We start from the raw sequence: 23,878 nt of genomic DNA, 5'->3' as shown, positions 1-23,878 counted from the left end.
ACCACGGGACACGACCATGCGAAATACCCAGGAGAATCTGTTCCTCAGAGAAGTTTACACTCCAGACCAGGAATATGTGTGCTTGTGAGGTGTCCTCATGACATTTTGGGACCACAGAGCGGTTGCCTCCTGACAGGACATGTTCCTGTGAGATGCAGGTTTATGAGTGATGGCTATCTCTCAGGGTAATTAACCACCTTCAGTTGCTGCTGCCAGTGAAGGGAGAGAGCTTTGCAGTGCCCACTGCCCAGCCATAGATTTACTCTGCAGAGGAGCTTCCACAGACTTTCTTTGTGCAAGATCCAGTTCAAAGGGGCCAGGTCAGGAGCTGGGAATGACCCAAAATATAAACAAGGTTCCTAGTTCACATTCATTGCCATTTTCTAGTTACATTTGCCCTCTTCTTGGTAAACAGCAAATATTTTCTTGGAATCAGTCTAATTTCTTATGCCAGTAGCAAAATAAGCCCCAGCTCATCATGGATGTGTCCTTTCCAAAGAATTACCACAAAAATGCCTGAAACCCTATAAAGGCTGTTAATGACTATAAATCTCCATAGGGCTTTCCCCCCCTCCCCTTCCTCTTCCCTCTTTTCTCCTTGCTCTGACAAACTGGTGAGTTGGGAATGGCTTTAAATACCACAATAGTCATGGCAGGACATCAAGAAAGAAAAAGGAACAGGGTTTTGAAATACTTTGTGTAAGGCTCCAAGCACTTGAGTTGGTGCTTAGCTGACTGGCGTGTGTACCACACAGCAGTCAGATGATCTCTGCAGCTTTGGGAAATAGGAGAAACTCTGGAGAAGGGTGGGGGGGAAATGGTCTCTCCCACATTGGTCTTTATTGTCTTATGGATTTTATCACAGTATTGTTCTTTATTTCCTGCTATTTATAGGCTCTCATGTTTTGTGCTGCTTTCATGTTTGTGTTATCTGCCTTCCCACGACATGCTTCACCCCAGCCCTTGCTGGGTCCATAAAGGCACATGGTTTAAAATGGCACATCAGGGCTCATCTTCTTTCCCAGGGCAATGAAAGCAAGCTGCCATTTTCTGAAGCATTAAGCAACCCAAGATGGTGATATAAATGATGGTGGTTGTTCTGAAAACTCTCAATAAGGGGATTGAAAAATTTGTCATTGGACTTCTGGTAATCAAGCAATGGCATTCTTTAAAAGTCCTAGAGAGTGATGCTGGGGCTGTTTGCTCTGAAGTCCACACTTTACAATGAATTTAAACCATCAGCCCATCAGCCAATTTAAGCCCATCAGCATATGGCTTGGTGATAACCACTCCAAAAACTTCACCTGACTTCTTTTATAACTCTTGTCTTTGTGCAAAGTACTGCAGAGAGAACGTGCAGCGGGGGATATTTCTTGTCCTACTTCTCTGTGATTTAGGGAGGTAACTCCACTGACCTTAACTAGCAAAAGTGAAGTTAATTCTGGTTTGAAACAAGTACAAGTTTTCTAAAAATCACATCCCTAATAAACTTGCTTCCTAAAAGATGGCTCCAAAAGGCCATGAGGCTAGAAATAAAAATGGGAGAGGTGAAAAATAGTGCTGAAATCACTCATGTCAATGATTGAATCCTATCAAGATCCTTGTACCTTACCCCAAAGTAGTTTCTAGGTAGCCAAAACACCAACTCCCAGCACAAAGCAGAAACCAGGCTGCTGGTTAGGCAGGCTGATGCTGAGGGATTTGCCCCCACCAACAGTCTCTTTTGTCCACTGAGGGAGTGACAACAAGGCTCTTGCATGATTCCATAACTTGCATCACTTCTCATGTACCAAGCAGCCTGCCTTGGAAGAGTCCACACACCTCAGTGCCAGTAAGAATAGGAAAACCCCTTCACCTAAACAGAGAGGTACAGCAAGCCCTGCTATGGGACCCTTTCACAACACTTACCCAGCAGCAGCACTTGCTATGGACTCCTGGAGAATTTTAAAGAAAATTAAATACTTGCATAAAGATGGAGCCAGGCTTGGGCAGCTTTTGCTGATGGGATTTTTGGGCAAGTTACTCCCACTCTTTTACCTGTGAGTGTGTGTAAAATCATGAACAGAACATCATGGAGCAGCATTAAAGGCACCTGTTTGCCAAGGGGAGTCATTCTGTTTTATTTCTCAAATGGTGTCCACTTTGGGAACATCCCTTGAAAAAAGAAGCATAATTTTGCCGTTTGCAGTCTGAAGTACAGGTTTTATTCAGACAGTTAGAGGTTTCTGTGATTATCCTCACTCCCTGTAGCAGCCAGACTGAAAGAAGAGAATGGATGGATATTGGAAGCATCTATAATGCACCAGACTAAACAAAGATAAAGTGTGGTGCAAGGAGAATTAAGTGATGACCAAGAGCATACTCATGCATTGAGAATCCCAGGATTCATTTTAGGTGCTGCTAAGAAGCACGTTTATGTCAAGCCATGAACATCCCTAAAGCACATTTCTTGTCTCCCAAGCACCAGTGAGTCCCAAAAGCTGCCATTTAAAATTTTTAGTACTATTACAGGGAAATCATTGATTGCAAACAATGTGGGAAAAACTATGTGAAAATTCTTCTTCAGGTTGGGATGAAAAAAATGCCAATAGGAACTCCACAACACTGGAAAACAAAGACCCGACCAACTCTCGTTCCATCTGAGAAACAATTAAAAGCGTGAAACCAAAGGTTTCCAGCAGAGACTGCTGCAAAGGCATAAAAGATAGTGGCTCTGGAGGAACTGCTGTAAAACATAGCCCCAGCCCTCCCAAAAAGTGTCAAGTGCCTTGATGTCCATGGGAATCAGTGTGGATGCAATGTCACCTCTCCCTAGCCCAGAAGTTACATTCTCCTTCTGTCCTTATTTTCAGCTGGTGAAAATCCGACTTCAGCTCGGTGTATGGTACGAGCCAACTCCTGTTTATCTCCTGAGCCACACTTTGCAGTGTGTCATCAGGTGCCCTCTTGGCCACCATCTAAGGAGCACTGACAGGTTGCGGTAGTTTTCCAGTCAGACTCTGAAATGGTTATTCACACTTTTATCATGGCAAGATTAGATTATTGTAATTCTTTATTGGCTGCCTTCCCAAAGGGGGCTCTGCACAAACTCCAGATGGTGTGAAATATGGCCGGCAGGATTTGAGTTAAGAAGGGACAGTATCATCCATTCTGTTAAAACCTCCACCTTGGCAACTGGTTAGACAGCAAACTGATTTCAAACCTGTCCTTTTCCCCTCTGTGCCCAGGTGAGGCCAGGCATCTGTCAGCAATATTATGATTCGTTATGGTCCAGAGTACGCTACCCAGGCTCACACTACCTGGTAAATAATTCTCTGAGGAGTCATTTCAAGAAGGTGAGGGAAGTATTAACCTGATTTCCATCTGCTCATTCTACTCTATATAGTCTGTGCAAAAGCTGGGCGGGATACTGCGATTACACCCTTTGCAAACATCACACAGTGTCAAGGATCAATGAGCTGCTCTTAGTGAACTGCCCTAACCTAAATAAACTGCAGCCTAAAGATCCCTGTCCCTGGCCACCTGCCTCCAGGCATGAGGCACCAAACCATAGCCCTCCTCTGGCATGGCTGGGGAGAAATGGCAATGCCATTATATTTTATCCCATGGAGGCAGCCATTTAAATGCAGAACATCCCTAAGGCTCTTCTAATTTTCAGATGGTCAATCCCTTCCAACCCCATTGTGAGCCACCAAGGGGACACCCAGACAGCAGCCAGCTCCCTGCTCCTGCTCTAGCGCTGCGGGGCCTCATCAGAAAACACAGACTGCTGGTACGTGTTCCTATGTGCCATCTTTCACTTTGTGTAAACAGTGGCTACACAAACAATTGATAGGATAATAACTGGCTTAATACAGACCAGCACAAATAAAACCTTCCGGTGTTTTGCGCTTTTGTCTTTTTAGAACTTTCCCTTTCTGGAAGAGCGTGATACGAAAGGTGTATTCCTTCCCATTTGATTTGCTTTCATATTGAGCCCAAGAGTTAAAATCTTCCCTGATTTAGCTCATAGTGCCTAAACTCCTACAGGCCTTTCATGCAAGGGAAACTTCATGGGCGGGCTGTAATTAGAATCTAGTAAAGAATGATCATTTGGCTTCTTTTTATTAACTGCTATTTACACAGCAGAATGTGATTTGCTGCATAAGGGGGAGAAGGGCTGGGGGTAGCTTTTGCTGTGCACTGGAATGGCATGGCAAACATGGCGTGGTCTGAGCTGTTTACCTTCCCTGTCACTTCTGCAGGGAACCTGTGACCTGCCACTCATGGACGTGGATGCAAAAGCTCATGCTGTTTTGGTTGGTTGTTTTTTCTGTTAGTGCAAGGCAGCTGACACAGACTGTTTGCTTTGGGAAAACAACCAAACCCTTTTGTTTTGCATGAAGGGGGTGAAAAAACCTGCATATAAAGAATTGCCCTGACTCTGCAAACAGCTACTGCACAAGGAACAACTGGTGGTCAGCTCCAGGGCATGCTGATTGTTATTTTAGACCTACAGTGCCACTGCCATTTTAGAAATTCAGAAGCCTTGGGAAGCTGAAGACACAAAAATATTTCCCCATATGGATAAAAACTAAATTTTAGGGAAAAAAAAACAGTAATGTGGAAGAACAGACAAAGTCAGGATGGTTTACCTGAAATAATGAGAATTTGGAGTCGAGATAAAATGGTCTCTGTGCCTTGTGCTATACTGTTCTCCACTTTCTACGGGACTGAGAAGTATACAACAACTTTTTGTACCACTTTTACAATCCATGCCCTGCTGGACCAGATGTTTGACCATTTTAACACAAGACATATAGTGAGAAGGGCTTTGGGATTTCTGCAGCTTGTACCACCCTGAGAGCAGCTTCAAGGGCAGGACCTACCACAATGTAAACCCAGCACTTTGATAAAGCCCTGCCTCAGTGCTGCCTTGAGCATGCTGTTGCATATGAGGGATGCTGACAGACACCTCTCAGTTGCCCATTCATTCCATTTCCACGTTTCTCCAAACCAGACTGCAAAGGTGACAGTCCAAGTCCCACCACTACTGAGGTACAGACTGAGCTTAAAAATAGAATGAAAGTTTTGCATGTTTAATCTCCCAACAGTTCATCTTAAAGACAAATTTTATCAGTATTTGCTCAGCTGGAGCACTTCACCAGTGGGTGGGCTCTAGGTATCTGAATAGAGGCATCTAGAGCTATTTGAAAAGTCTGTGACCTCCCTGAGGCAGGTAAAAGTCAGGTCCTCCAGGAGATTCACATCCTCTTTTAGGGACAGACGGAGCTCATGTGGGACACACAGAGGCACTGAGTATATCACATATCCAATGTAGTGCCAGACACATATGGGTAGGTGTTGCATATAGGTAAAACTTTATAAAATAAGGGCCTTGATACCCTTGTAAAATCATGGCTCAGGCCTGCTACTTAGGCTAGGTAGAAGGGAACTATGGGGAGTGACTCAGCTGGAATAGGGGTAGAGAGATGTGAGAGATGTGAGAGATGTGAGATACGTGAGAGACGTGCTGCGTGACTGCCGCATGCCCACATTGTGGTGCGTGGTAGTTGGTTGACTTGGGCTTGTTGTGCCTTAAAACTATGTAAACTGATAACTGGCTAACTGCTTAAAAAGGCCTGGTTTTTGCAATAAAGTGATTCTGCTTTGCACTGCCTGGGGACTCTGTGGCACTTTGCTTCGTACAAGTAGGCAACTCAACTGCCTTCTATGTGAGTCAACTCAATGTTTGCAAAGGATCTGCTCCCAGCTTCTTTGTCTGCTGAGAACTGAGCCATGAATGCATTCTGTGCATTTCAGAAAACTGTCCAAAAGGAGTGCTGGGAATGGCAATGCCTGCTTATTTTACATAAAATATAACATCTCCACTTGTATTCCCTGTGAAGTCACTAGAAAGGTCTCCGTGACACCGGCCACCACAGCCTTGAGCAGCAGAGCAGCCCTAGCCATGATCTGCTCAAGCCTTCATGCACACAAACATCAATCCATTCAGCACATGTGTATGATGCTGATAACCATCTGATGGGCCATGTGACAGACAATAAAATCAGACAGCAAACCTCACCCCAGTGTGTGACACAGAGCCCACCAGCACAAACACGTGCCATTTCAAGCCTAGTTCTTTATCAGATGAAAGGAAGGCTCTCCTGATCACATAAACAGCATAATAAGTGTTGGAGCCCTCAGCTGTGAACATGAATGCTCAATATGCCAGGTGCCTTAAGCTGCAAGTATGTAATCTCCTGTTGCTGTGTAGCTTTCAGGCATCCTTCCATGTTCTTAATTATCCTGATAAATTTAGGGAGATTTGTTTCCAAAGAACACATTTTCCAGCAATTCATAACATAAAATATCACACATCATGAACTCTATCACACTACAGCCAAGAATGAAAGAGCTCAGTTATCCCTATAGATCCACTCTTGAACAGCTGGGGGGAAGCACAGTAAAATGAGGCATGTTGCATTCTCTAGAGACCACCACTGTGACCAGAAGTGTGAATGACTACCCAAACCTCATGTTATTTGCAAAGCTGAAGAGTGAATAGAAAAATAAATGGATCATAGGCACTCATACAGAGCCTTTAATTAGAGAGAAGGATGTGGCTCTCTGCATAGGAAAGCTGTGTCTTCATGTGGTGCAAATGAACACAGCTCTATTATGGAATTACATCAGTCTGTGCCAATGGGGATTTGGTCCAGGTTTGCACACGAGGATGTCTGTCTTTACCATGGAAACACAACACCTAGGTGAGGGACCACACGAGCAGCTTAACAGAAACTGTTACTTGACAGAGCAGGAAAGAAAAATGAAAACAATTGTCCTAATTGAAACTATGGGGGGTGTGTAAGTAGGGCAGAATGCATTGCAATTACCTGATTTGGAGCTGAGCCACAACACCAGCACTGCTGCTCCTGCTCTATGGGACTGCAAAGGAGCCTAAGTAAACAGGATTCTGGTTTTCCATCTTTGGCTAAAATGGTCGTTTACATAGAAACAGAGAACTGTGTAAAAATACATGGTGCTTGCCCAAATCTGAGGACTGAAGCAAGATCACAAGCTGAGGACTGAATTGCTGTCCACACTTGCACCAAACAGCAAAGAGATATGGTGCTCCCTCAGAGAGGTCTTTCCTGCCTGGATGGCATCCCTGTAGTGGATGGGCACAGTTTTGACCAGCTGTAGAAAGGAAACTCCAGATTACATTACTACAAAAGAAATTAAGGCTCCAGAAGAGTTAACATGAACATTCTGGATTTCCTCAGATTGGAGATGCTACCAGCTCACAGTTCCCTCTCCCTGCAGTCTACTTGCCACATATTACTCCTATTCTTTCCTCACAGCCATCACCAGCAGGTTCCAGGCACTGCTCCTCACTCACCACTACATCTCTCCATATCACCTGCAGAGAGGCAAACCTGCATGGATAGCTGTTGAGAGGCTGGTCCCCAGAAATCCCACATGGCAGTGGATTCCCAGGCATGAGGTGCATGAGAGGCACAAAGACAATAATTTTGTTATAATAATTTGTTAATTACAAAATGAGGCTCCATTGGTATCATGGAGAGGGTATAACCTGGCCTAGGGTTATTTCAGAGTATCCCTTGAGAAGCAGAGATAGTATCTACAAGAAAGACTAGATGAAGTCCTGCAGGAACAAAGTTCCTTTTCTGAGGAAAAGCCAATAGGCAATGCCACTCATGGTCCAACAAGCACATCTTAGTCATATAACAGAGGAAACACCTGAAGTATCTGCCCCATCATCAGTCACTGCTTCGTGGCTATGGCAGTGACTGCAGCCACAGGAGTCCAGTGCATCAGGCCCTGCACACACCCAACACACAGGTCTGAACCTGTGACTCACAGCTTCTGCAGACCATCACAAATCCCCTGAGACATACAGCTCCCCACAGCCTTGCAGATTGTTTTTAGTTAGACAAATTCAAATGGCTGCCACAAAAGCTTAATCTCTTTCCAGCCACACTCATGCTGAGTGTCAATAGGAAAAGTCCCATGAATACGCTTGATAATTACAGAGCCGTGGCTGTAGCAAAGAACAAAGTATAATGCAGGCTTGAATACTCAGGAAATTGACTGCTGATATGTTTCCATTCATTGTTTTGTTCTCTGTTCTCAGTGTTATATTAAAATCTCCTACTAAGAATGAGCTTTCTTGTTTAATGGAACTTGTCAGTTAGAGGAAATCTGCTTGAGCTGTTTGATCTATTCTTTAAAATAATATTAATTGCAAATTTAGCACATGACCCTATTGTAGTTCAAAAACTAAAGCTGATATTTTTCAAAATGTATTTGTTTCCCAGAAAAATCATGGGCCATCACTTTCCCACTTGAACGCATTCACTGTCCCTTTGCCGCACTATTCAATCCTGGCTATTCATTAGATATGTTGATCAATTGTACCAGTCACCTGACATTGTTTTCCTGACTCCATTAGTAAAAAGTGATAGTTGTGAATAGCAAATAGTAAACACAGTGCAGTCTCTGGTCACGAGAAAATCCCTGAAACATTGCATTTTGTGAGCATCTTTACAAAATCCTGACAACCATATCCACATTCAAGTGTGGTCTCACATCTATAGGAAATCACACTCAGTGCTTCTGATTGCCTCTCCATTAATGGAACTGGCTTTCTATTTTTGATTCCATGTGGCTCGTCATTAAGAACTGAATTTGCATGTTTGCTATTCATCCTGATTCCCAGCATGTGCAGTCACAATAACAAATCATAATTTCAGGCTTAGAAGCTGATGTACAGTAGAATCTGAATTTCCCAAGTCTTACAGTTCAATGGTATTTAAATCTGAAAGTTTCACTTGGTTCCTTGCAGATATAAAAGAACAATTCAGAAGAATCTGATGCAGTGGCCAGTTTAGACTCTATGTAAATTTGTAGGATTATTTCAATTTGCTGGTTCTGAACCCTCAATGAAAATCTGCAAAAATGGGTTGCATGGGGTTGTTGACAGAAACAGTATTTCTTTTGTGAGTGTCTTCCTGAGCCTAGTTATATCAGAATGGTGGAAGAAAGAGGAAATGGCTGGTTTCAGGGCTTGTATAATTAGATGTAACACATTCTATCATCATCAGTACTTGATCCGTTACTTTGGCCAATCTCAAAAAGACTTTTGGAAGTGCTCAGAGACCACTGGCCATGTCACCATGACCACAAGTGCTGTCACTTTTAGGAATTTGACTTCACAAACAGAGAAGTGGTGCCGTGAGCCCATTCCCTGCAAGGCAGCAGCATCAGCTCTGCAGCTGACTCCCTTTCCCCTCCACCATAGCACCTCTGGCAGGTGAATCCCCTCCCTTGTCTGGTGGCAGCAGGTTCGGTTATCCCTGCTCTCGTTCCTGGAATTCGCTTCCCCTGGGCCTTTCTAGGAGCGCTGCCCTGGTGTTGTGCACTTCCTCCAGTGCGAATTAGGGGCAGCGAGACGCCCCTACAGAGGCACCTTATTGAGGGATGTGCCTCAGCCCGACTGCTCGTGCTGCCGGGGGAGCCTGAGCTCCCTGCCTACGCACCTTCCAGGACATGTACCATCCTCCTCTGCTCCATCTTCCCTGCTCCTGACTAATTCAGGCAGCTCCAGGTGCAGGGAACTCCTCTCAAATAAATCCATCCTCCCCCGCCCTGATCCTGTCTTAAAGCAAGGGCAGAATTGTTCAAAACAACCCAGGGGAAGAAATCCGAAATAGGAGGTGAACCCCTTCCAACCCTCCGTGCTGGGGGCTGGGGTGTGGCCCCTCCTCGAGCTCCCTGGGTTATTCCCGCACCTTCCTCCCGTTCCCTGCTGGAGCAAGGCGCTCGCACGGGCTCGTGTTTGTGCGGCCCACGGAGAGCTCTCTGTTCCCCGCATGAATCGCTCCCGCAGGCCGGGCACTGACATCAGCCCCTCTCAGCCCTCCTCGGGCTGCCCTTGGCGTTCGCTGGCAGCGGGGCTTTGGCCGAGGAGAAGGGCCGGCACTGTCGGAGGGAGCATCGCTCAGCACGGCTGAATCCAGCGGTGTGTTGCGGGGGGTGCCAGCCGTGAACCATCGGAGGAGCAGCTGCGGAAGCCTTGTTTTTCATGCCTGCCGGCAGGCAAACCCTGTCCTAGAATCCCCGGCATGATTCCCTAGAATCTGCCGGCTGTCAGTACCTGTGCCGGGACGCGGCACATGCTGCAAACACCTTTTTTCTTTGACGGTGTTGGCACTTCATCTGAGCCAGGACAAAGAGGGCGCGGCCGGGTTTCGAGTCTGCTCTGAGACTACAATAAGAGCTCTTTATGGATTTAAAATTACCATCCTGCGATACTGGCAAATCATTACCTCTTCCAGGAAATCTGCTTTGTAGTACTGCAGGAAAGTTATCCCTCTTGTGTTATAAGCCGCACCAGCAGCATTGCAGTCCTGTATTCCTGACCAGAGGCTGCTTCAGCAAGGGATTGAATGACTTCATGTCCTTGATGGATGCACAGAGTCAGCTCCAGAGCACTCAGCTGTGCAAGTGAAATGCTGGCACCTCACTGATAAGAGGGGAGAATACCCATGCCAGGGCAGAGGGGGGGACATGTAAGGATGCAGCAGATAATGGTGGCTCAGGGTGCCAGCTCCAGCTCTGAGCTTGCCGTTTTGGGGAGATAGGCACCCCACCTAGCTCAGGCCAGACCCTTTCCCTCTGTGGCAGGAGCAGCCAGCCTGGTTTGCCAAGGCTTTACTATAAACAAAATGTCTAAGGAAGTGTTTTTCTAGCCACTTTCTTCTTCTAGTGCTGCTGGAGGTCTGAGCCATCCCAGAGTAGTTTGCTCACCTTTGGACTTCGGCTGCACCAGCACAGACCCTCCATGCCTAGTGGGGAGTGGTGACAGGTGAGCTCCCCCAGCCTAACATGGCTTTGAAACATCAAGAAGGCAATTGTACACAGAGAGGAAAAAAACAAACTTCTCAGTTCCAGTGCAAGGAGAGTTCTTCTTTTGCTCTCAGTTTACTACTTTGGTGCTGTTTGAGGGTTAGACTACAACTCAGACCTGAAATTCTGCTTCAGAATGGCTGAACCTCCATGAAATGTCATGTACACTTAAGAAACTTCAGCACAAGAGTTGGGAAACACCTGATGATGCTTGATATTGCTTTCTGAGGCATTTTTCATCCGTGAGACTTCTGTATCCTGAACCCAAATCCTTCTTCCAGTTTGTCCTCCAACCCTGGCTACAAACTCTGTAGCCAGATAACATTCCCCTTTTTTTTTTCCTTCTGGAGACACAGCAGCTGTTCTGTTTTGCTGCTGAATGAAGCAATGTTTTACTGGCTACGGTTTCCTGATTTGCAGATTTTGGTGGCAGTGCTGTCACAGAGTTCCCACCATCAGCCCCTGCCAGTGTCCCCCCTGCTACATAACACTCAGGCCTTTCAGCTGGGCCAGAGTAGCTGTTCCCGGGAGCAATGCTGATCAGGCACTGGTCTAGTTGAAGCAAAAAAACAAACTAAAACACATACACAAAAGAGGAAAAAATAAAAATCCTTTCTATTTTACAGAGTTTTTTGTTCACAGTCTTAACTACCAGCAGTTCCTGATGTGGCTTGCTGCAGAGTCACATGAAGAGTTGTTTAGATACAATTGAGAGGAGGCTGAGCTGGAGGAAAACAGTGTGGAAAAAAGCTGAGAAGCATCTCAAGGTAAAATTACTACTAAAGTTTCCTTAAACCATGGCCATGGTTTCTTATCTTGGACCACAACCAGGAGATCACCATAATTTTCCAGTAAACAGCCAATGCATTTCACAATTTATACATCGTTGCACATCCCCCGTGTACCAGAGAATCAGCTCTACAGACTCCTCTCAGGCCTTAAAAGGATCCTTAGGCTTCAGTTTTCATTTTTAAATGGATACAAGCATTCAGCTGCACTCTAAGCTATTAAAGCAAAACATCACTTCACTGATAAACGAAATAATTTCACAATAATTCACTTAATTGTCTGATTCAACTATTCCTTCAGAGCAATGTTTTGGGATTCCAAATAACACAAATAATAACAAAAATAACAGCAGCACATTCCATCTTACTGAACGAAACAGTGATATACCAAAACACAGCTTGTGATACATTATCACCGGCTGTGCAGGAGTGTGGGTGGGAAGCAGGAGGCTGCAAGAAGAGACAGGGCAGCTCCTACACGTGACTTTTTCCTCTGTACTATTTGCCTTTTGCTGAAGAAGCGCAGCAAATACATTAACACACGCATGAAAAATGAGCTGAGGTAATTCCATCTATGAGCATGTGATCGGTCCTGCTGCCACAAATGTTTTCCCTCTAGGTCCATATCTGAATCTCACACAGACTGACTCACTCTGCGGCCGCACACGTCACTACTACCCGGCAGCGTCAGGCTGTCATTTGTTTCCTTTTGGAACGGGATGTTCTATAATAGCTCCAACTCCCACTCAACAGTTTATGAAATTGCAGTTCTTTCACATACTCCTTTGTTCCTGAGCAGCCAGGAGTTTTCAGTTCGTTTCTAAGGAGCTAAAAGAGGATCAGAGTGGCCTGAGCTCAGGGATGCCTCCCCCGAAGCTCTAACAGGCTGTGTCTCTTAACAGGATAAAGGTGTGATGGTTCTCGGTGCACTGTAGAGTTTGTTCTTCAGGAGGACAAAAGAGGCACAGTGCAGAACTGCTGCTTCTGGGGTTCCTCCCATAGCCAAGGAGAGACTGTCATGGACATGGGAGCTGAAGCTCTGAACATGCTGATGGAGCCATGAAATCACAACCAGCTCTGCTTCTTGTGTCTTGCTATGATGCTCAAATATGCAACACTTGTTTTTTGGCACTAATTAGTTTGACCCTCTGCTGCACAAACGCTAGTCTACATCTGTGTCTTATTCTGGGACAGGTAAGTGCTTCTGAAGTGAATCCCTGGCTGACTGTGCTTCACTTAATGCCACACAGTTAGAGAGCTCATCCTACAGGACTAAACTCATACTAGCCTCAGGTTAAAACCCCAAGTGTCAATAATATAGACACGGAGTTGTCAGCACCAACTGGTTTGTTCTGCTGGCTTGGTGCTCCTGTCATACTGCTTGGTACCCATCATTCAGAGCCCAAAGTCCTGCAGTTGTTGTATCCCAGCACACAGTTGCAAAAGGAGGAATGTAATGTGGTTCTGGAAGTGCAGGAGAAGAGAGGAAGCTGCAGTCCCCCAGGGCTCCCTGCCAGGTAAAGACCATGTTCATCAGGATACATCTGTAACACTGCCAAGTTTCCTGCTGGGAACACCTGACAGGCAGCTGGTACAAAAGGACAGAACCGAGGGAGCAGAGAGCCAAAGAACGAAAGGATGCAAAAGATGTCTGCATTTCTCCTGCTTACTTTTGGGATGCTGCTGTGATTCAATGCAGGCTAAAATGGGTTTGTCTTCACACTGGGTGCACAGCAAAATGGATGCATTGCTATGTGGAATCCAATGTCCCCTGCTCCAAGTGCTGTTCCTCTGTTTAACAAAGAGCTTTAATGAAATAGGGCGTTGACATTACTTCCTAAGGGCACAGCCATTCCTAACAAGGAGGTCAATGACAACTTCAAGCATAGCAAAAAGAGCATTCCTATCATTCTTCAGAAAAAGGTTATCACTTATTACCTGTCACTGGGAATAAAATAGGAATCTTAAAGATGACTTGGAGACAATTTGGAAAAGCAAAACTTATAATTTGAAAATTGCACGTAACATTTCTCTGAGAAACAAAAAAGTTCCTGAGGCTCCTGCCTGCAAGAGGGTGCCCTAAGCATCCCTGCAGATATTTATTCTGACCTTCTGGACCTTTTGTCTGAGGTTCATTCACTGGGTTTAAATAAATAAGCATTAGCAAACCCAAGACTCTGGATCTACCACTGTCCTGCATTGAGCCAAGATCTTAGGCGAAGAGGCTTAAGTCACATTTATATTTCCTTTGACCTAGAGACAGAGCACAGCTCAGTATCCCAGTATCTCAGTATCAAATGCCAGTTATGGAGCAAAAAGACCTTTATGGCTGCACAACCTTGCATTCAGCTGCCTGAGAAATCTTTAGAAACTGCTGTAAAGGCAGATCACCACAGGCTGGCATTCCCTGCTTGCTGCAGACACCTTCACATGCAGCACTGGCTGGGGAGAGCAGCCAGAGCCCCAGCCCTGACTTACTTGCATGACAGCCTCAGGAATCCTGGTGCTGCCTGGCCAGCCTTGGGTAATGCTGCACTGCAGGAATACAGTGCCCAGGCTCTCAGAGCCAGCCCTTGAGCTTTGGCAGCTGCCAAGACAAAAGACAATCTCTAAATGTAAGTCATTATAATCTCATAGACATCACCTATAACTTTACCTGGGCTTACCTGGGTCGCTGTGGAGGGTAGGGCAGCGTTTCCCTTGACATTCACAACGAACGCGTGCGCCAGAGAATACGAGGCTCCTCGTACACAGGGTATTGTTCTGGATTTCGTATTTCTTCAGGGTTGTCTTGGCAACGAAGAGGGTTTGCCGCTAGAGGTGTGTGAAACACTGGGTAACAAAAAACATCACAACTCCCACTTGTTTCATTCCATCACCCTTTTAAACCTGACTCCTTTTCAACCTGGAATGCTCTCAGTGTGCTGTGTGTCAGGAGGGGCAGCACAAATCAGCACAGATTCCTCTGCCTCCCCCTTTCCCCCAACACAGTGATTTTGAAAATTACAAAAAATTACATTTTTCATTGGAAAATGATGTCTATCCAGACACCCTTACAAGCTCTGTTCCCATTCTCCCTTCAACTACCTTCTTAGGGAGTAGTTCCCTGGCAAGCAATGGAACTGACAGCTCCAGATTGGATGAATGGATTTTAACAAAATTAGGATGGTTTTTTTTTTTCATTTGTTTGCTTGTTTTATTTAATGACATTTTTAGTGATGTCAGTGAAGTCAATGCGGTGGCTGTGGACTGATTTCAATATGACCAGGTCTGCTAATTTGCCCTGATCAAAAGGAGTCTTTCCTTTTGCAGAGAAGAGATGCTGGACAGATACTGCTACACCTGGTCAGCAAACTATTGGAAATGTCAGAAGGCACCTGCGCTTGTGACTCAGCTCCTTCCATGGACAACAGAGCTATATTTACTGTGGATGAGGTCCAGGGAGTATTCTGAAAAGTTTTTAAAGCATCTGTGGATGCAGTTTCACCTTGCTCATTCGTGTAATTTGCCTTTATTTTTACTTACTGAAGGCATTAAAAAAGTAACCCAAACAGCTGTTCAGATGCCTCTATTTTTATATAGCAAAGGGAAAAAAAGTCTGAACAGCTGTGTCAGTGGAACACATCCAGGTGGCATCTCTAAGACAAAGTTTCTACAAAATCTGTAAGAAAATGTTTTTATTATCTTAGTTATTGTATTTTTTTAATTACTTCGCTCTTGTAGATTCTTAAAGAGGTATTGGCTACTTATTTCTCTTCACTCTCATCCCTCAGTGTTAGAGCTGTGACATAGCTCAGCACAGATGTTGCAGTGATTCAGCTGTTGAAGGGGAAAATCACACTTTCAGTACAATACTCCTGAATCTGTTCTGGGGTCTTAAATGGTTTAAGGCTGGGTAAGGAGCAATTTTAAATATCTGGCCTTTCTATGGGGAGAAACTCAGGATATGGCACCAAAAATTGCCTTAGGGACACTCAAGAGCAGAGGGAATTTGTTTTCCAGGCTGTGTAACTAAGTCAGCTGAGATGCACAGTTTTGTTGCAGTTTCTTGACAAGGTAGCTGGATCATCCTCAAGAAGAGGCTAATACTCACAATCACACAAGAGGCTGAAAGAGCAGTTGGCTGGAACTCCAACATGTGTAGCATTGGGGATTTGGAAATTGCCAGTCAAATTCTCAGGTGGATGATGCTGAAATCTGTCTCAGGTTCACTGAGAAAAGCTTATGAAGAGCCTCCCTTACTGAGGTTCTGAATTCCTCAACCAGTCTCCCATTCTGCATGCTGTAAATTTTAGCTTTTTAAACTCTGGTGCCCCTTCCATGCATTTACTATCACATCTCAACCATGAAAGAATTCCAGACACCTGCTCCAAGCTCTGCATGTCATGGCACCCCACTCCATCTGTGCTCTAGGCTATCACACCATAGTCCAAACCCTATGCCCTGTCCAGTCATCCAGGGCTCATCTGTTCTGTGCCTCCTAAGAGTGTGATTCTGTTGCTATAAGGCAACTTGCTGATTTATGGATGTGTTATCCACAAACTGTTGATTGATATTTTCTGCCCCGACATCAGTCCTTGGATTATAAACTCTGTAGAACAAAGTGAAAGCACTAAAGTGTCTGAAAATTGCCAGCCACGTCATAGGTGTTACTGCAAATTATATTCATAATAATGAATAATAATATCAATGATAACTGTAGTGATTAAGCAATTTGTTGCTGTTAGTATTCGTTTCTCCTATTCCCACAATATTTGAGAAATATGGGCTCTACTCTCCAGAGAATTCTTGAGACTGAAGAATTATTTTCAGGTGACACAGAGTGCAAAGAAATGAACAGAGTTGCTTTTCAGCTTATACCATAATGATAGGTATCTAAATGCCTGAAATCTGTTTCTATACTGCTAAGACTATTTTTTTTTTTTAAATTAGCTTGAGAAACAAATTATGTAAAAATGTCTGTGCAGTGTTGAGAAGGACTGTCTTCCAGGGGAAAGCTCAGCAGAATAATCCCTGAGTCCAAACGAAAATTTCATTCTCCTCTAAATCATTCCCTTTTCGTACATTTTCTTCATATTTAGTAGCTGGATGCAATTCCCTCTATATGTACTAAGCTTGTGTTATTACAGTTTGAGCACGATATATGTTTATTTGGACTCTAACAAGATCATCAATCAGGAAATACCACTGCACTTCATATTATGTATTTATTTATGGTGTTAGGATGAAATTTACCTGGGTCGAGAGAACAAAATTAGGCTGTTACAGCCCTTGGTTTCATATAAGTTATTTTCCTCTCAATGCCTATGCCCTGTGGACACAAATTTATTTCTTCAATACTGGATGAAAAATCTCCCATTCTTTCACTGCCTCCAGGTAATGATGTCTATACCTTTCCTTCTGCTTCCAATTTTGTGTCCATTACTTGAATGCTTGAAAACATGAAATATAATACCATAAGTCACAGAGCAAGAAAATCTGCAGTATGTAGGGAATATTTCTTTTCCTTTTCAATCCTTTTGTAATTAAAGAAATTCTACTCAATCATTTGATATCTTCAGTGACATTATCATACTTCTGATCTTAACCTTCCAGTTAAATTTTAGGGGCTGGTTAGCCATTAGAAAGAAGGAGTATTTTGCAGACAGGTTATGGGATGCAGATTTGGAAAATCTCAGTTCTTCTCTGAAGTATGTCACATGCTGAGAAATTAAAGATTACTTTAAATGGAATGTGTACTAATAAATGTAAATATGAAAGTAGAAAATTACATCACAGAATATGAGAGCTCAATCCAGTTAATCATAACAGTAATTAACTTAAATAATACTAAAAATATCAGTGAAAAACATTAAGAGACCTTTGTTAAGTGTCCAAATGTGTTCTGATTGTTGTATTTGACAACTCTGCAAGAACCTAAGTCTCAGAGAACTGGAATCTCCATGAGATTAGATAGTATTTGCACACAAAATGCATGAAAGAAGTGAAATGAACAAATGGCATGTTTATCTCAAATAGAATAGAAGTGTTATAAAACCATTAAGCAAGTAAAAGTTTATTCAGTTAATTGGCTAAGGCCCAGCAACGATTTCACAACACTATCAGCAGGGTGTTGAAATACTAATAAAAAAAAACAAACCAAAAAAACCCTAACAAACCAACAACTTGACTTCAGAGAAGCAGTGTCATTTAAGAAACACTCTCTTCAGTATTTATTAGATAAGAAACTGTTTATCAGCATGTGTGTATGTTCTTCCTGGAATCAAGGTCCATGCAATTTATTTCACATACAGTGCTTTGCAATTTTTCCATGCTCAAGTACCAGGAAAAGTGGAAGTAAGAGTCATATACAGTTACAAAGAAATGTGACACATAATATTTATATTTACTTAGTGGTTTGAGCTAAGATAGACATGCAATCACAGTGTAATGAGTTAACCAACAGGAGCTTCTGGCACTTCTTGTACACAGAGGGAAAAAAATCTCTTATGAACATGGATAGATAGGAATGTGTCAAAGCAGGAACACAAGGAAAGGTAGCTCATGCAGCTACTGATACAATAGAAGATTTGAATGTTGTGAAATAAAATAAATAAAATAAAATTGAGGTGTAACCTATGTAAAGCCAATGAAAGATGTGCTCTGGACATTCAGTAAAACTCCAGTGTAGTTGTAGTGATTATGTAGCAACCTTCGAAACAGAATGTTTCTGAATTTCTGGTCCCTCATGTATCTTTTCTTAGGAATAGTCTGGCCATCTAGGAAATATTTCACTCTACCTTCCAGCACACACTGAAGTTTCAAAACAATGCAAATGTAAATAATTCCTAATGCCAAACACTTCAGTTGCCAAGAAGAAATTATGCATTTTGTACCAGGGCTGTATTATGACCAAGATTAATTTTTGGATTGGCTCTGGCTATTCTTTAACAAAAAACACTTCCTGATGAAACACAACCTGTAACTCATGGGTTTTGTATATTCAAGAGAACTTTTCCCAACAGCTGATTTACAGTGTTCACACAGAACAAGCTGTACTGTTACCTGCTTTTAACCCAGCTGCCAGATATTCCAGAGGTAACGTCGTGGGAGAGAGCACCAGGTTTTTGAAGATGAACCTACTCAGCGATAAAGATCCTATGGAAAACCAAAACAAAACAAATCAATGATTGTACCCTAAATTCTCTTAACAAAAGGGAAATACCTCCCTATTATGATATAAGCAACTATTACCCAGCAAGAATTGAGACCAGGCCTCAAGTAATATTTCAAAGCATGAGTTATATGATCAGGTCGTTTGGCGAATGGCGCCAATAGACTGGTCACACATGTGGTTGCAATGTCTCTAACCAGATCTGCTCTCTTGCTTTGTAAAAGAAGTCAACCTCCATAAAAAAGAAACCACTTCATACATCTACATTTGTATATGTAGATTCATCAGTGTTCAAAAACATCTACTCTAAATTCAAAGATGAATTCTGGGATCAAACCAGACATCATAAAAATACAAACCTAAGGAAAAGTAAAACAGAATGAAAGAAAATAAGGGAGAACTGAAAAGTGGTAGAGAAATAGTGAGAAAATACAGGGAATATGTTAGATTATTATCAGATGAAACTTCCTTTGCATCCAATTTTAGTTACTTTTGGGAATAGCATGCGACCAAAATTTGCTTATGGCTATCATATCAGAAGAATCATGTGCCATTTGAGTTTTGTTGATTCCTACCATGTCAAAACCTTTTGTTAGAAGTAAATTTCCCTGAGTAATGTGGCAGCCTCTCCTTCCAGCAACCAAAAAATATTTGTTTGAGACGAATGCAGTTTACAAGGCTTAAGTCATTAAACATGACCGAGCTGACCAATCACACCACACAAACACCGACTTGTCACTCCTAAGTGATGTCAAAAAATAACCACACCAAGTAAACCAAAACCTCAGAATTTGGAACAGTGGATGGACTGAAAAACTTCAGTTTCTACACAAGCAATTTGTCAAGAGAAAAAATGCTGCACTTGACAAGGAAATTCTTTTGCTGAAAGTTGCATGCTCAGTTATGTGATTACATTGCTGGTGTTCCCCTGTTCTTCTTTTTCCTCCTATGTTCCTCTCTAGGAAATATTTCCAGAACTTGCTGGTTCAGTTACCTGTTTCACAGCTGTGGCATTCAGTGGTTCCAGGAACAAAGCCTTATTATTATAAACACTTCAGTTACAACATTTCTAAGGAAATTAGACTGACTATCATAATCTCCTGCAGACTCTTACCTGAGACTTTTAAATTCTGTAGTGTGGCAGCAGACTTGAGGACAAAACACTATTTTTTTTATTTAATTAAAAACAAAAGAAGAAATTAAGGATAAAAATTTCAAAGCCTGTAAAAGGAAGTCAGAAAACAGCAAGATGAGAAAGGATGAAAGACAACACCACACTGATGACTCTGGAAAATTTCAAGTCAAAGTACATCTCAGTATATTACAAAGTACACATTTTGTTTTGGTACAACAAGATGACAAACAGTACACTTGGACTTCAGAGGCTTTCTTTGAAAAAGTTTTTTTAACCTTTCTTATTCAACCTTGTACTTGAGTATCAGCCTGTTCCTGAATTTACAGTCATGCATATTCTCCACACTCACACATAAAGTTACATTGGCTTCCAGCAGATTATGTTTTTGAGTACAGACATCATCCCTGAACATTATCTTCTGGCCTTCAAGCTTGTCACATAACATCTAGTATTTAGATATTAGCTACTATCTAGAAATGGACATGATCAAGGTATTTCATCACTCTGCACAAGTTTATGCCATGAATCAGCACAGCACGGGAGATGCTCTGTCACTCCCTGGTACTCAGTGCTGCTTTACAGAATGACACAGTATCAAAGATAATAACCAGCCTCTGGAACAAACAAATCACAGACTAATGAATACAGAACATTAAAGCCCAAAGTAATTTTCCCTGTACCTCCCCTAGAGAACTATAACCAACACTACAGTAGAAATCTCAATGAAATCTTGCTGAGTTCTGTGTGGAGCCCTGTTGAAAGCAAAGAGTGATGTAAGATTTGCTCGGAGTTTGAACTGAACCCTCTGCATTGTTCTGAGAGCTTACCATTAAAAGAAGAATAAATGTTAGCAATAAAAAGGTCAAGAAAATGAACATCTGAGAGCATCTAAAGGTCTACAAGGGACCTCATAAATATACAGCCAACATCCTCCCTGATGGATTCCCCAGAAGAGAAGAATTCTACATCACCCACAAAGCACATTTTTTTACAATATGTTTCTTTCTGTCTGGATACAAAGTACTGAAGCAGAGTGTTTAACATATGACTTGTAAAATTCAAAGTTTAAAGCTTTGGAAAACAACTAAGATTAGAGACATTCAACAAAATTTTATCCCCCTTCACAAAGTGTCTCTTTGTTCTTAGAAGCTGTCAATAAACCAACAAATGAGACTCTCAGCTATCAATATGGTTAGGTGCCGTGGCTTTAGCTACACAAAAATAAATTAAACAGCATGGGCTTGTTTCATAACAACACCACAGGCAACTGCTGTGGGTTTTCCCACCTGATGTGTTGGTGAGGGCTTAGGGTATTTGCTGTCATTTCACTCTCTGATGCCCTAAACTTTGAAGTATACAATAAGTTCTGGCAATTTTTGTTGGCTCAGGTCCCTTCTACATGGGCCATGTGTGACAAAGAGCAACTTCTCATGAAAAACTTAGCAGAAACTTGAGCATGCTCTGCCAAAAAGTCTCTGGGAAGCAGGGTTTGTTGGCACATCCCTACCTTCATGCAGGCAGGCAGCAGAGGTGCACCTTGGGGTTATTCAGCTGCAGCCAAAAATGGTTTCTTCTAAGAAAAATGAAAGCAAAATTACAGAGGATACAAGTGGTAAACACAAAAGGGGAAGACAGAGAAACATGTATCAAAGAACATGCACAGACAGAATGGGAACATTGTGCTGCTATCACAGCATTTACACATATAGGATACACGTGTATAGGATTCTGTTTCTCCTCCTGGCATTCAGTCCTGGGTGGTGAAACAGCTGATGCTTTAGGCTGTAGTGGTCCATCCTTTTTTCCAGCTGGTCAGATACCAGCTGAGGGACCTCTGTAAGCACCACACAGCTCTGGCAACAAGGACTTGCAAGTCAAGTTGATGCTGGCACACAAATACTTGGAGTATCCTTTACCTGCTGCAAATTCTACTTCCCTCTCCTCTACCCCTTGTCATCTCTTAGATCACAACAGAAAAGGAAATGGACAAAACACAGCAACCTGGTCATGAACTAACTCTTGGGATCCATTGTGTTGAGTCTGTGTTCTGGAGCTGAAGTGAGAATATTTGACTAAAGGAAAAGACCCCCCACATCTAAGAGAAACCACAAAAAAGAAGTGACAACAAACAAGCTCTGCAGTCAAGGAAAGGGTAAAATCTTGGCTCTATTGAAGTCATTGGGATGTTTGCCAGAAAGCTGTAGACTGTGTGTTTTATCCAGGACTTTTAATTAGTTATTAAATGATTCAATGGCAAGTTGGCTGGTTTAAGACACAAAAAAATATCATAGAATAGCTCCAGCATGCCTCTCTCTGCCCTGCCTACCCGTTGGGAGGTTCAGATCATGCACAGCTTTTTTTATGAGAGACTTGTCAGGTATTTCATTGAACCTTAGTTGAAATCAGCAGGTTCCCAGGCCCTGCCTCCTTCCCAAGTTTGGGGCTGAAGATAGGAAACACCTGCTAATGACACCAGAGACACAGCAAATATCAAAGTCATGTGTCAGCAGAAGCACCCTGGAAACCTGGCCCTTGCAGTACTGACACAGCCTGTCTGGTGGGGGATAGTGCACATGAAGAAATAAGATGCTGTGTTTGTTTAATTGACGTACATCTGAAAGGATTTGAATTATTCTTGAATGACATACCCACAAATAAATAAGGCAGCTCACTGCCTTCGGGCTTTAGCCACTTTGTGAAGAGCCCCACAACCTGAATGACCTACTCACACCGCACACTTCTGGCTTGCCCCATTTTTCTGCTTTCCTCACTCTCCTGCCTTTCCCCGTCCAAAGTACACCGGTTTCTATGGGAACAAAACACATCATCGGAATGGACAGAACTCAGTGACGTCCCCACGTGCAGACCAAAAACAGGGCTTCAATAAGCGCTTTGCAGTTGGAGCTGGGGAAGGCGACGAGTGCTGGCCCCACACGTGTTTGTGCACATGTGAGCGTGGGCGGCTGGCCCTGCACGCTTGCGCTGTCCCCTCGTCACACGAGGCACACACATGCACAGCCACCGGCTCCCCGGGACGGCAGAAGGCTCAGCAGAACCCGTTCCATCCCATTCTGCTTTAATATAGCTGAAAATTGCTTTGACAGCTGAATAGCTTCTTTGTTTATAACTCGTTCTTAGCTGACTCTGCTGCATTATGGAGCTTTGTAAAGAGATTACTTTGTCAAAAACTGAACATATATGGTCTGGGCATGAACAATTTAGTGTGATGGACTGCATTCATTTTATGTGATGTGCAATCTGCAGTCCTGCTGCTTGTAATGCATCTGCTTTTCTCTGTGGGTTTAATTTTCTGATCTCAAGTGTTTTATGAATTTTCTTGGTGTCTTTGGGATTATCTGTTATCTCCTTTACTCTCCCCTGGACAGATGCAGAGAATTTACAATATGTCAAATCTCAAGACATTTTGTCTTAAACTAAATGTACCAAATCAAGATTTTGGCTGCAAAGAACAGATCATAATTTTTATCCACCTGCAAATATCTTATTCCTGCCCTGAATTGCTAGAGGTATTTTGTGTTTGAATTAGGATTTCAACACAGTAGAGTTCCAGAAACAGGACCCACTATAGTGAACACCACGTGGAACATATACAGCTTCATCCCCAGTGCTAAAACCCTAAGTAGACAGATCTCTATTCACATGAATTCAGCTGCACCTGAAGCAGTTCATTGTCTTTACAGAGCATTATGTATAAAATATTAAAGCAAAACCAGCCTGTACTGCACTGCAGGCACCTATCAGGGCTTTGCACTGGGCCCTGGATGACATTGGCAGGCTCTGAAGCCATTGCATTTAGCTGTGCTTGAGTTGATTTCACTGGTCATCTCTGATCACCATTGCAGTTTTTACTCCTAGCTATGGCTTGCT

General features: G+C 43.0%; 1 long non-coding RNA gene across 2 annotated transcripts in view; it reads right to left on the bottom strand.

Annotated features, from left to right (window-relative positions):
* Positions 1 to 18,752: 18,752 nt before the first annotated feature.
* LOC148183225 (uncharacterized) overlaps positions 18,753 to 23,878 on the bottom strand; it is a 29,618-nt gene continuing 24,492 nt past the window's right edge. The window contains exons 2-3 of one of the 2 annotated variants that reach the window (XR_015773667.1): positions 21,498 to 21,563; positions 18,753 to 18,839 (exon numbers count right to left, since the gene is read on the bottom strand). This is a non-coding gene — a long non-coding RNA (uncharacterized LOC148183225). Of the gene's footprint in view, positions 18,840 to 21,496; positions 21,564 to 23,878 lie in introns of those variants that run through there. The other variant, XR_015773666.1, reaches the window with a different exon arrangement.

Source organism: Pseudopodoces humilis, chromosome 13 (assembly GCF_049639895.1).
Source record: "Pseudopodoces humilis isolate 2021_Gansu_Grassland_sample_001 chromosome 13, ASM4963989v1, whole genome shotgun sequence".
NCBI lineage: Eukaryota > Metazoa > Chordata > Aves > Passeriformes > Paridae > Pseudopodoces > Pseudopodoces humilis.
The sequence above is the reverse complement of the archived record's forward strand: the minus strand, read 5'-3'. Positions and strand labels throughout refer to the sequence as shown.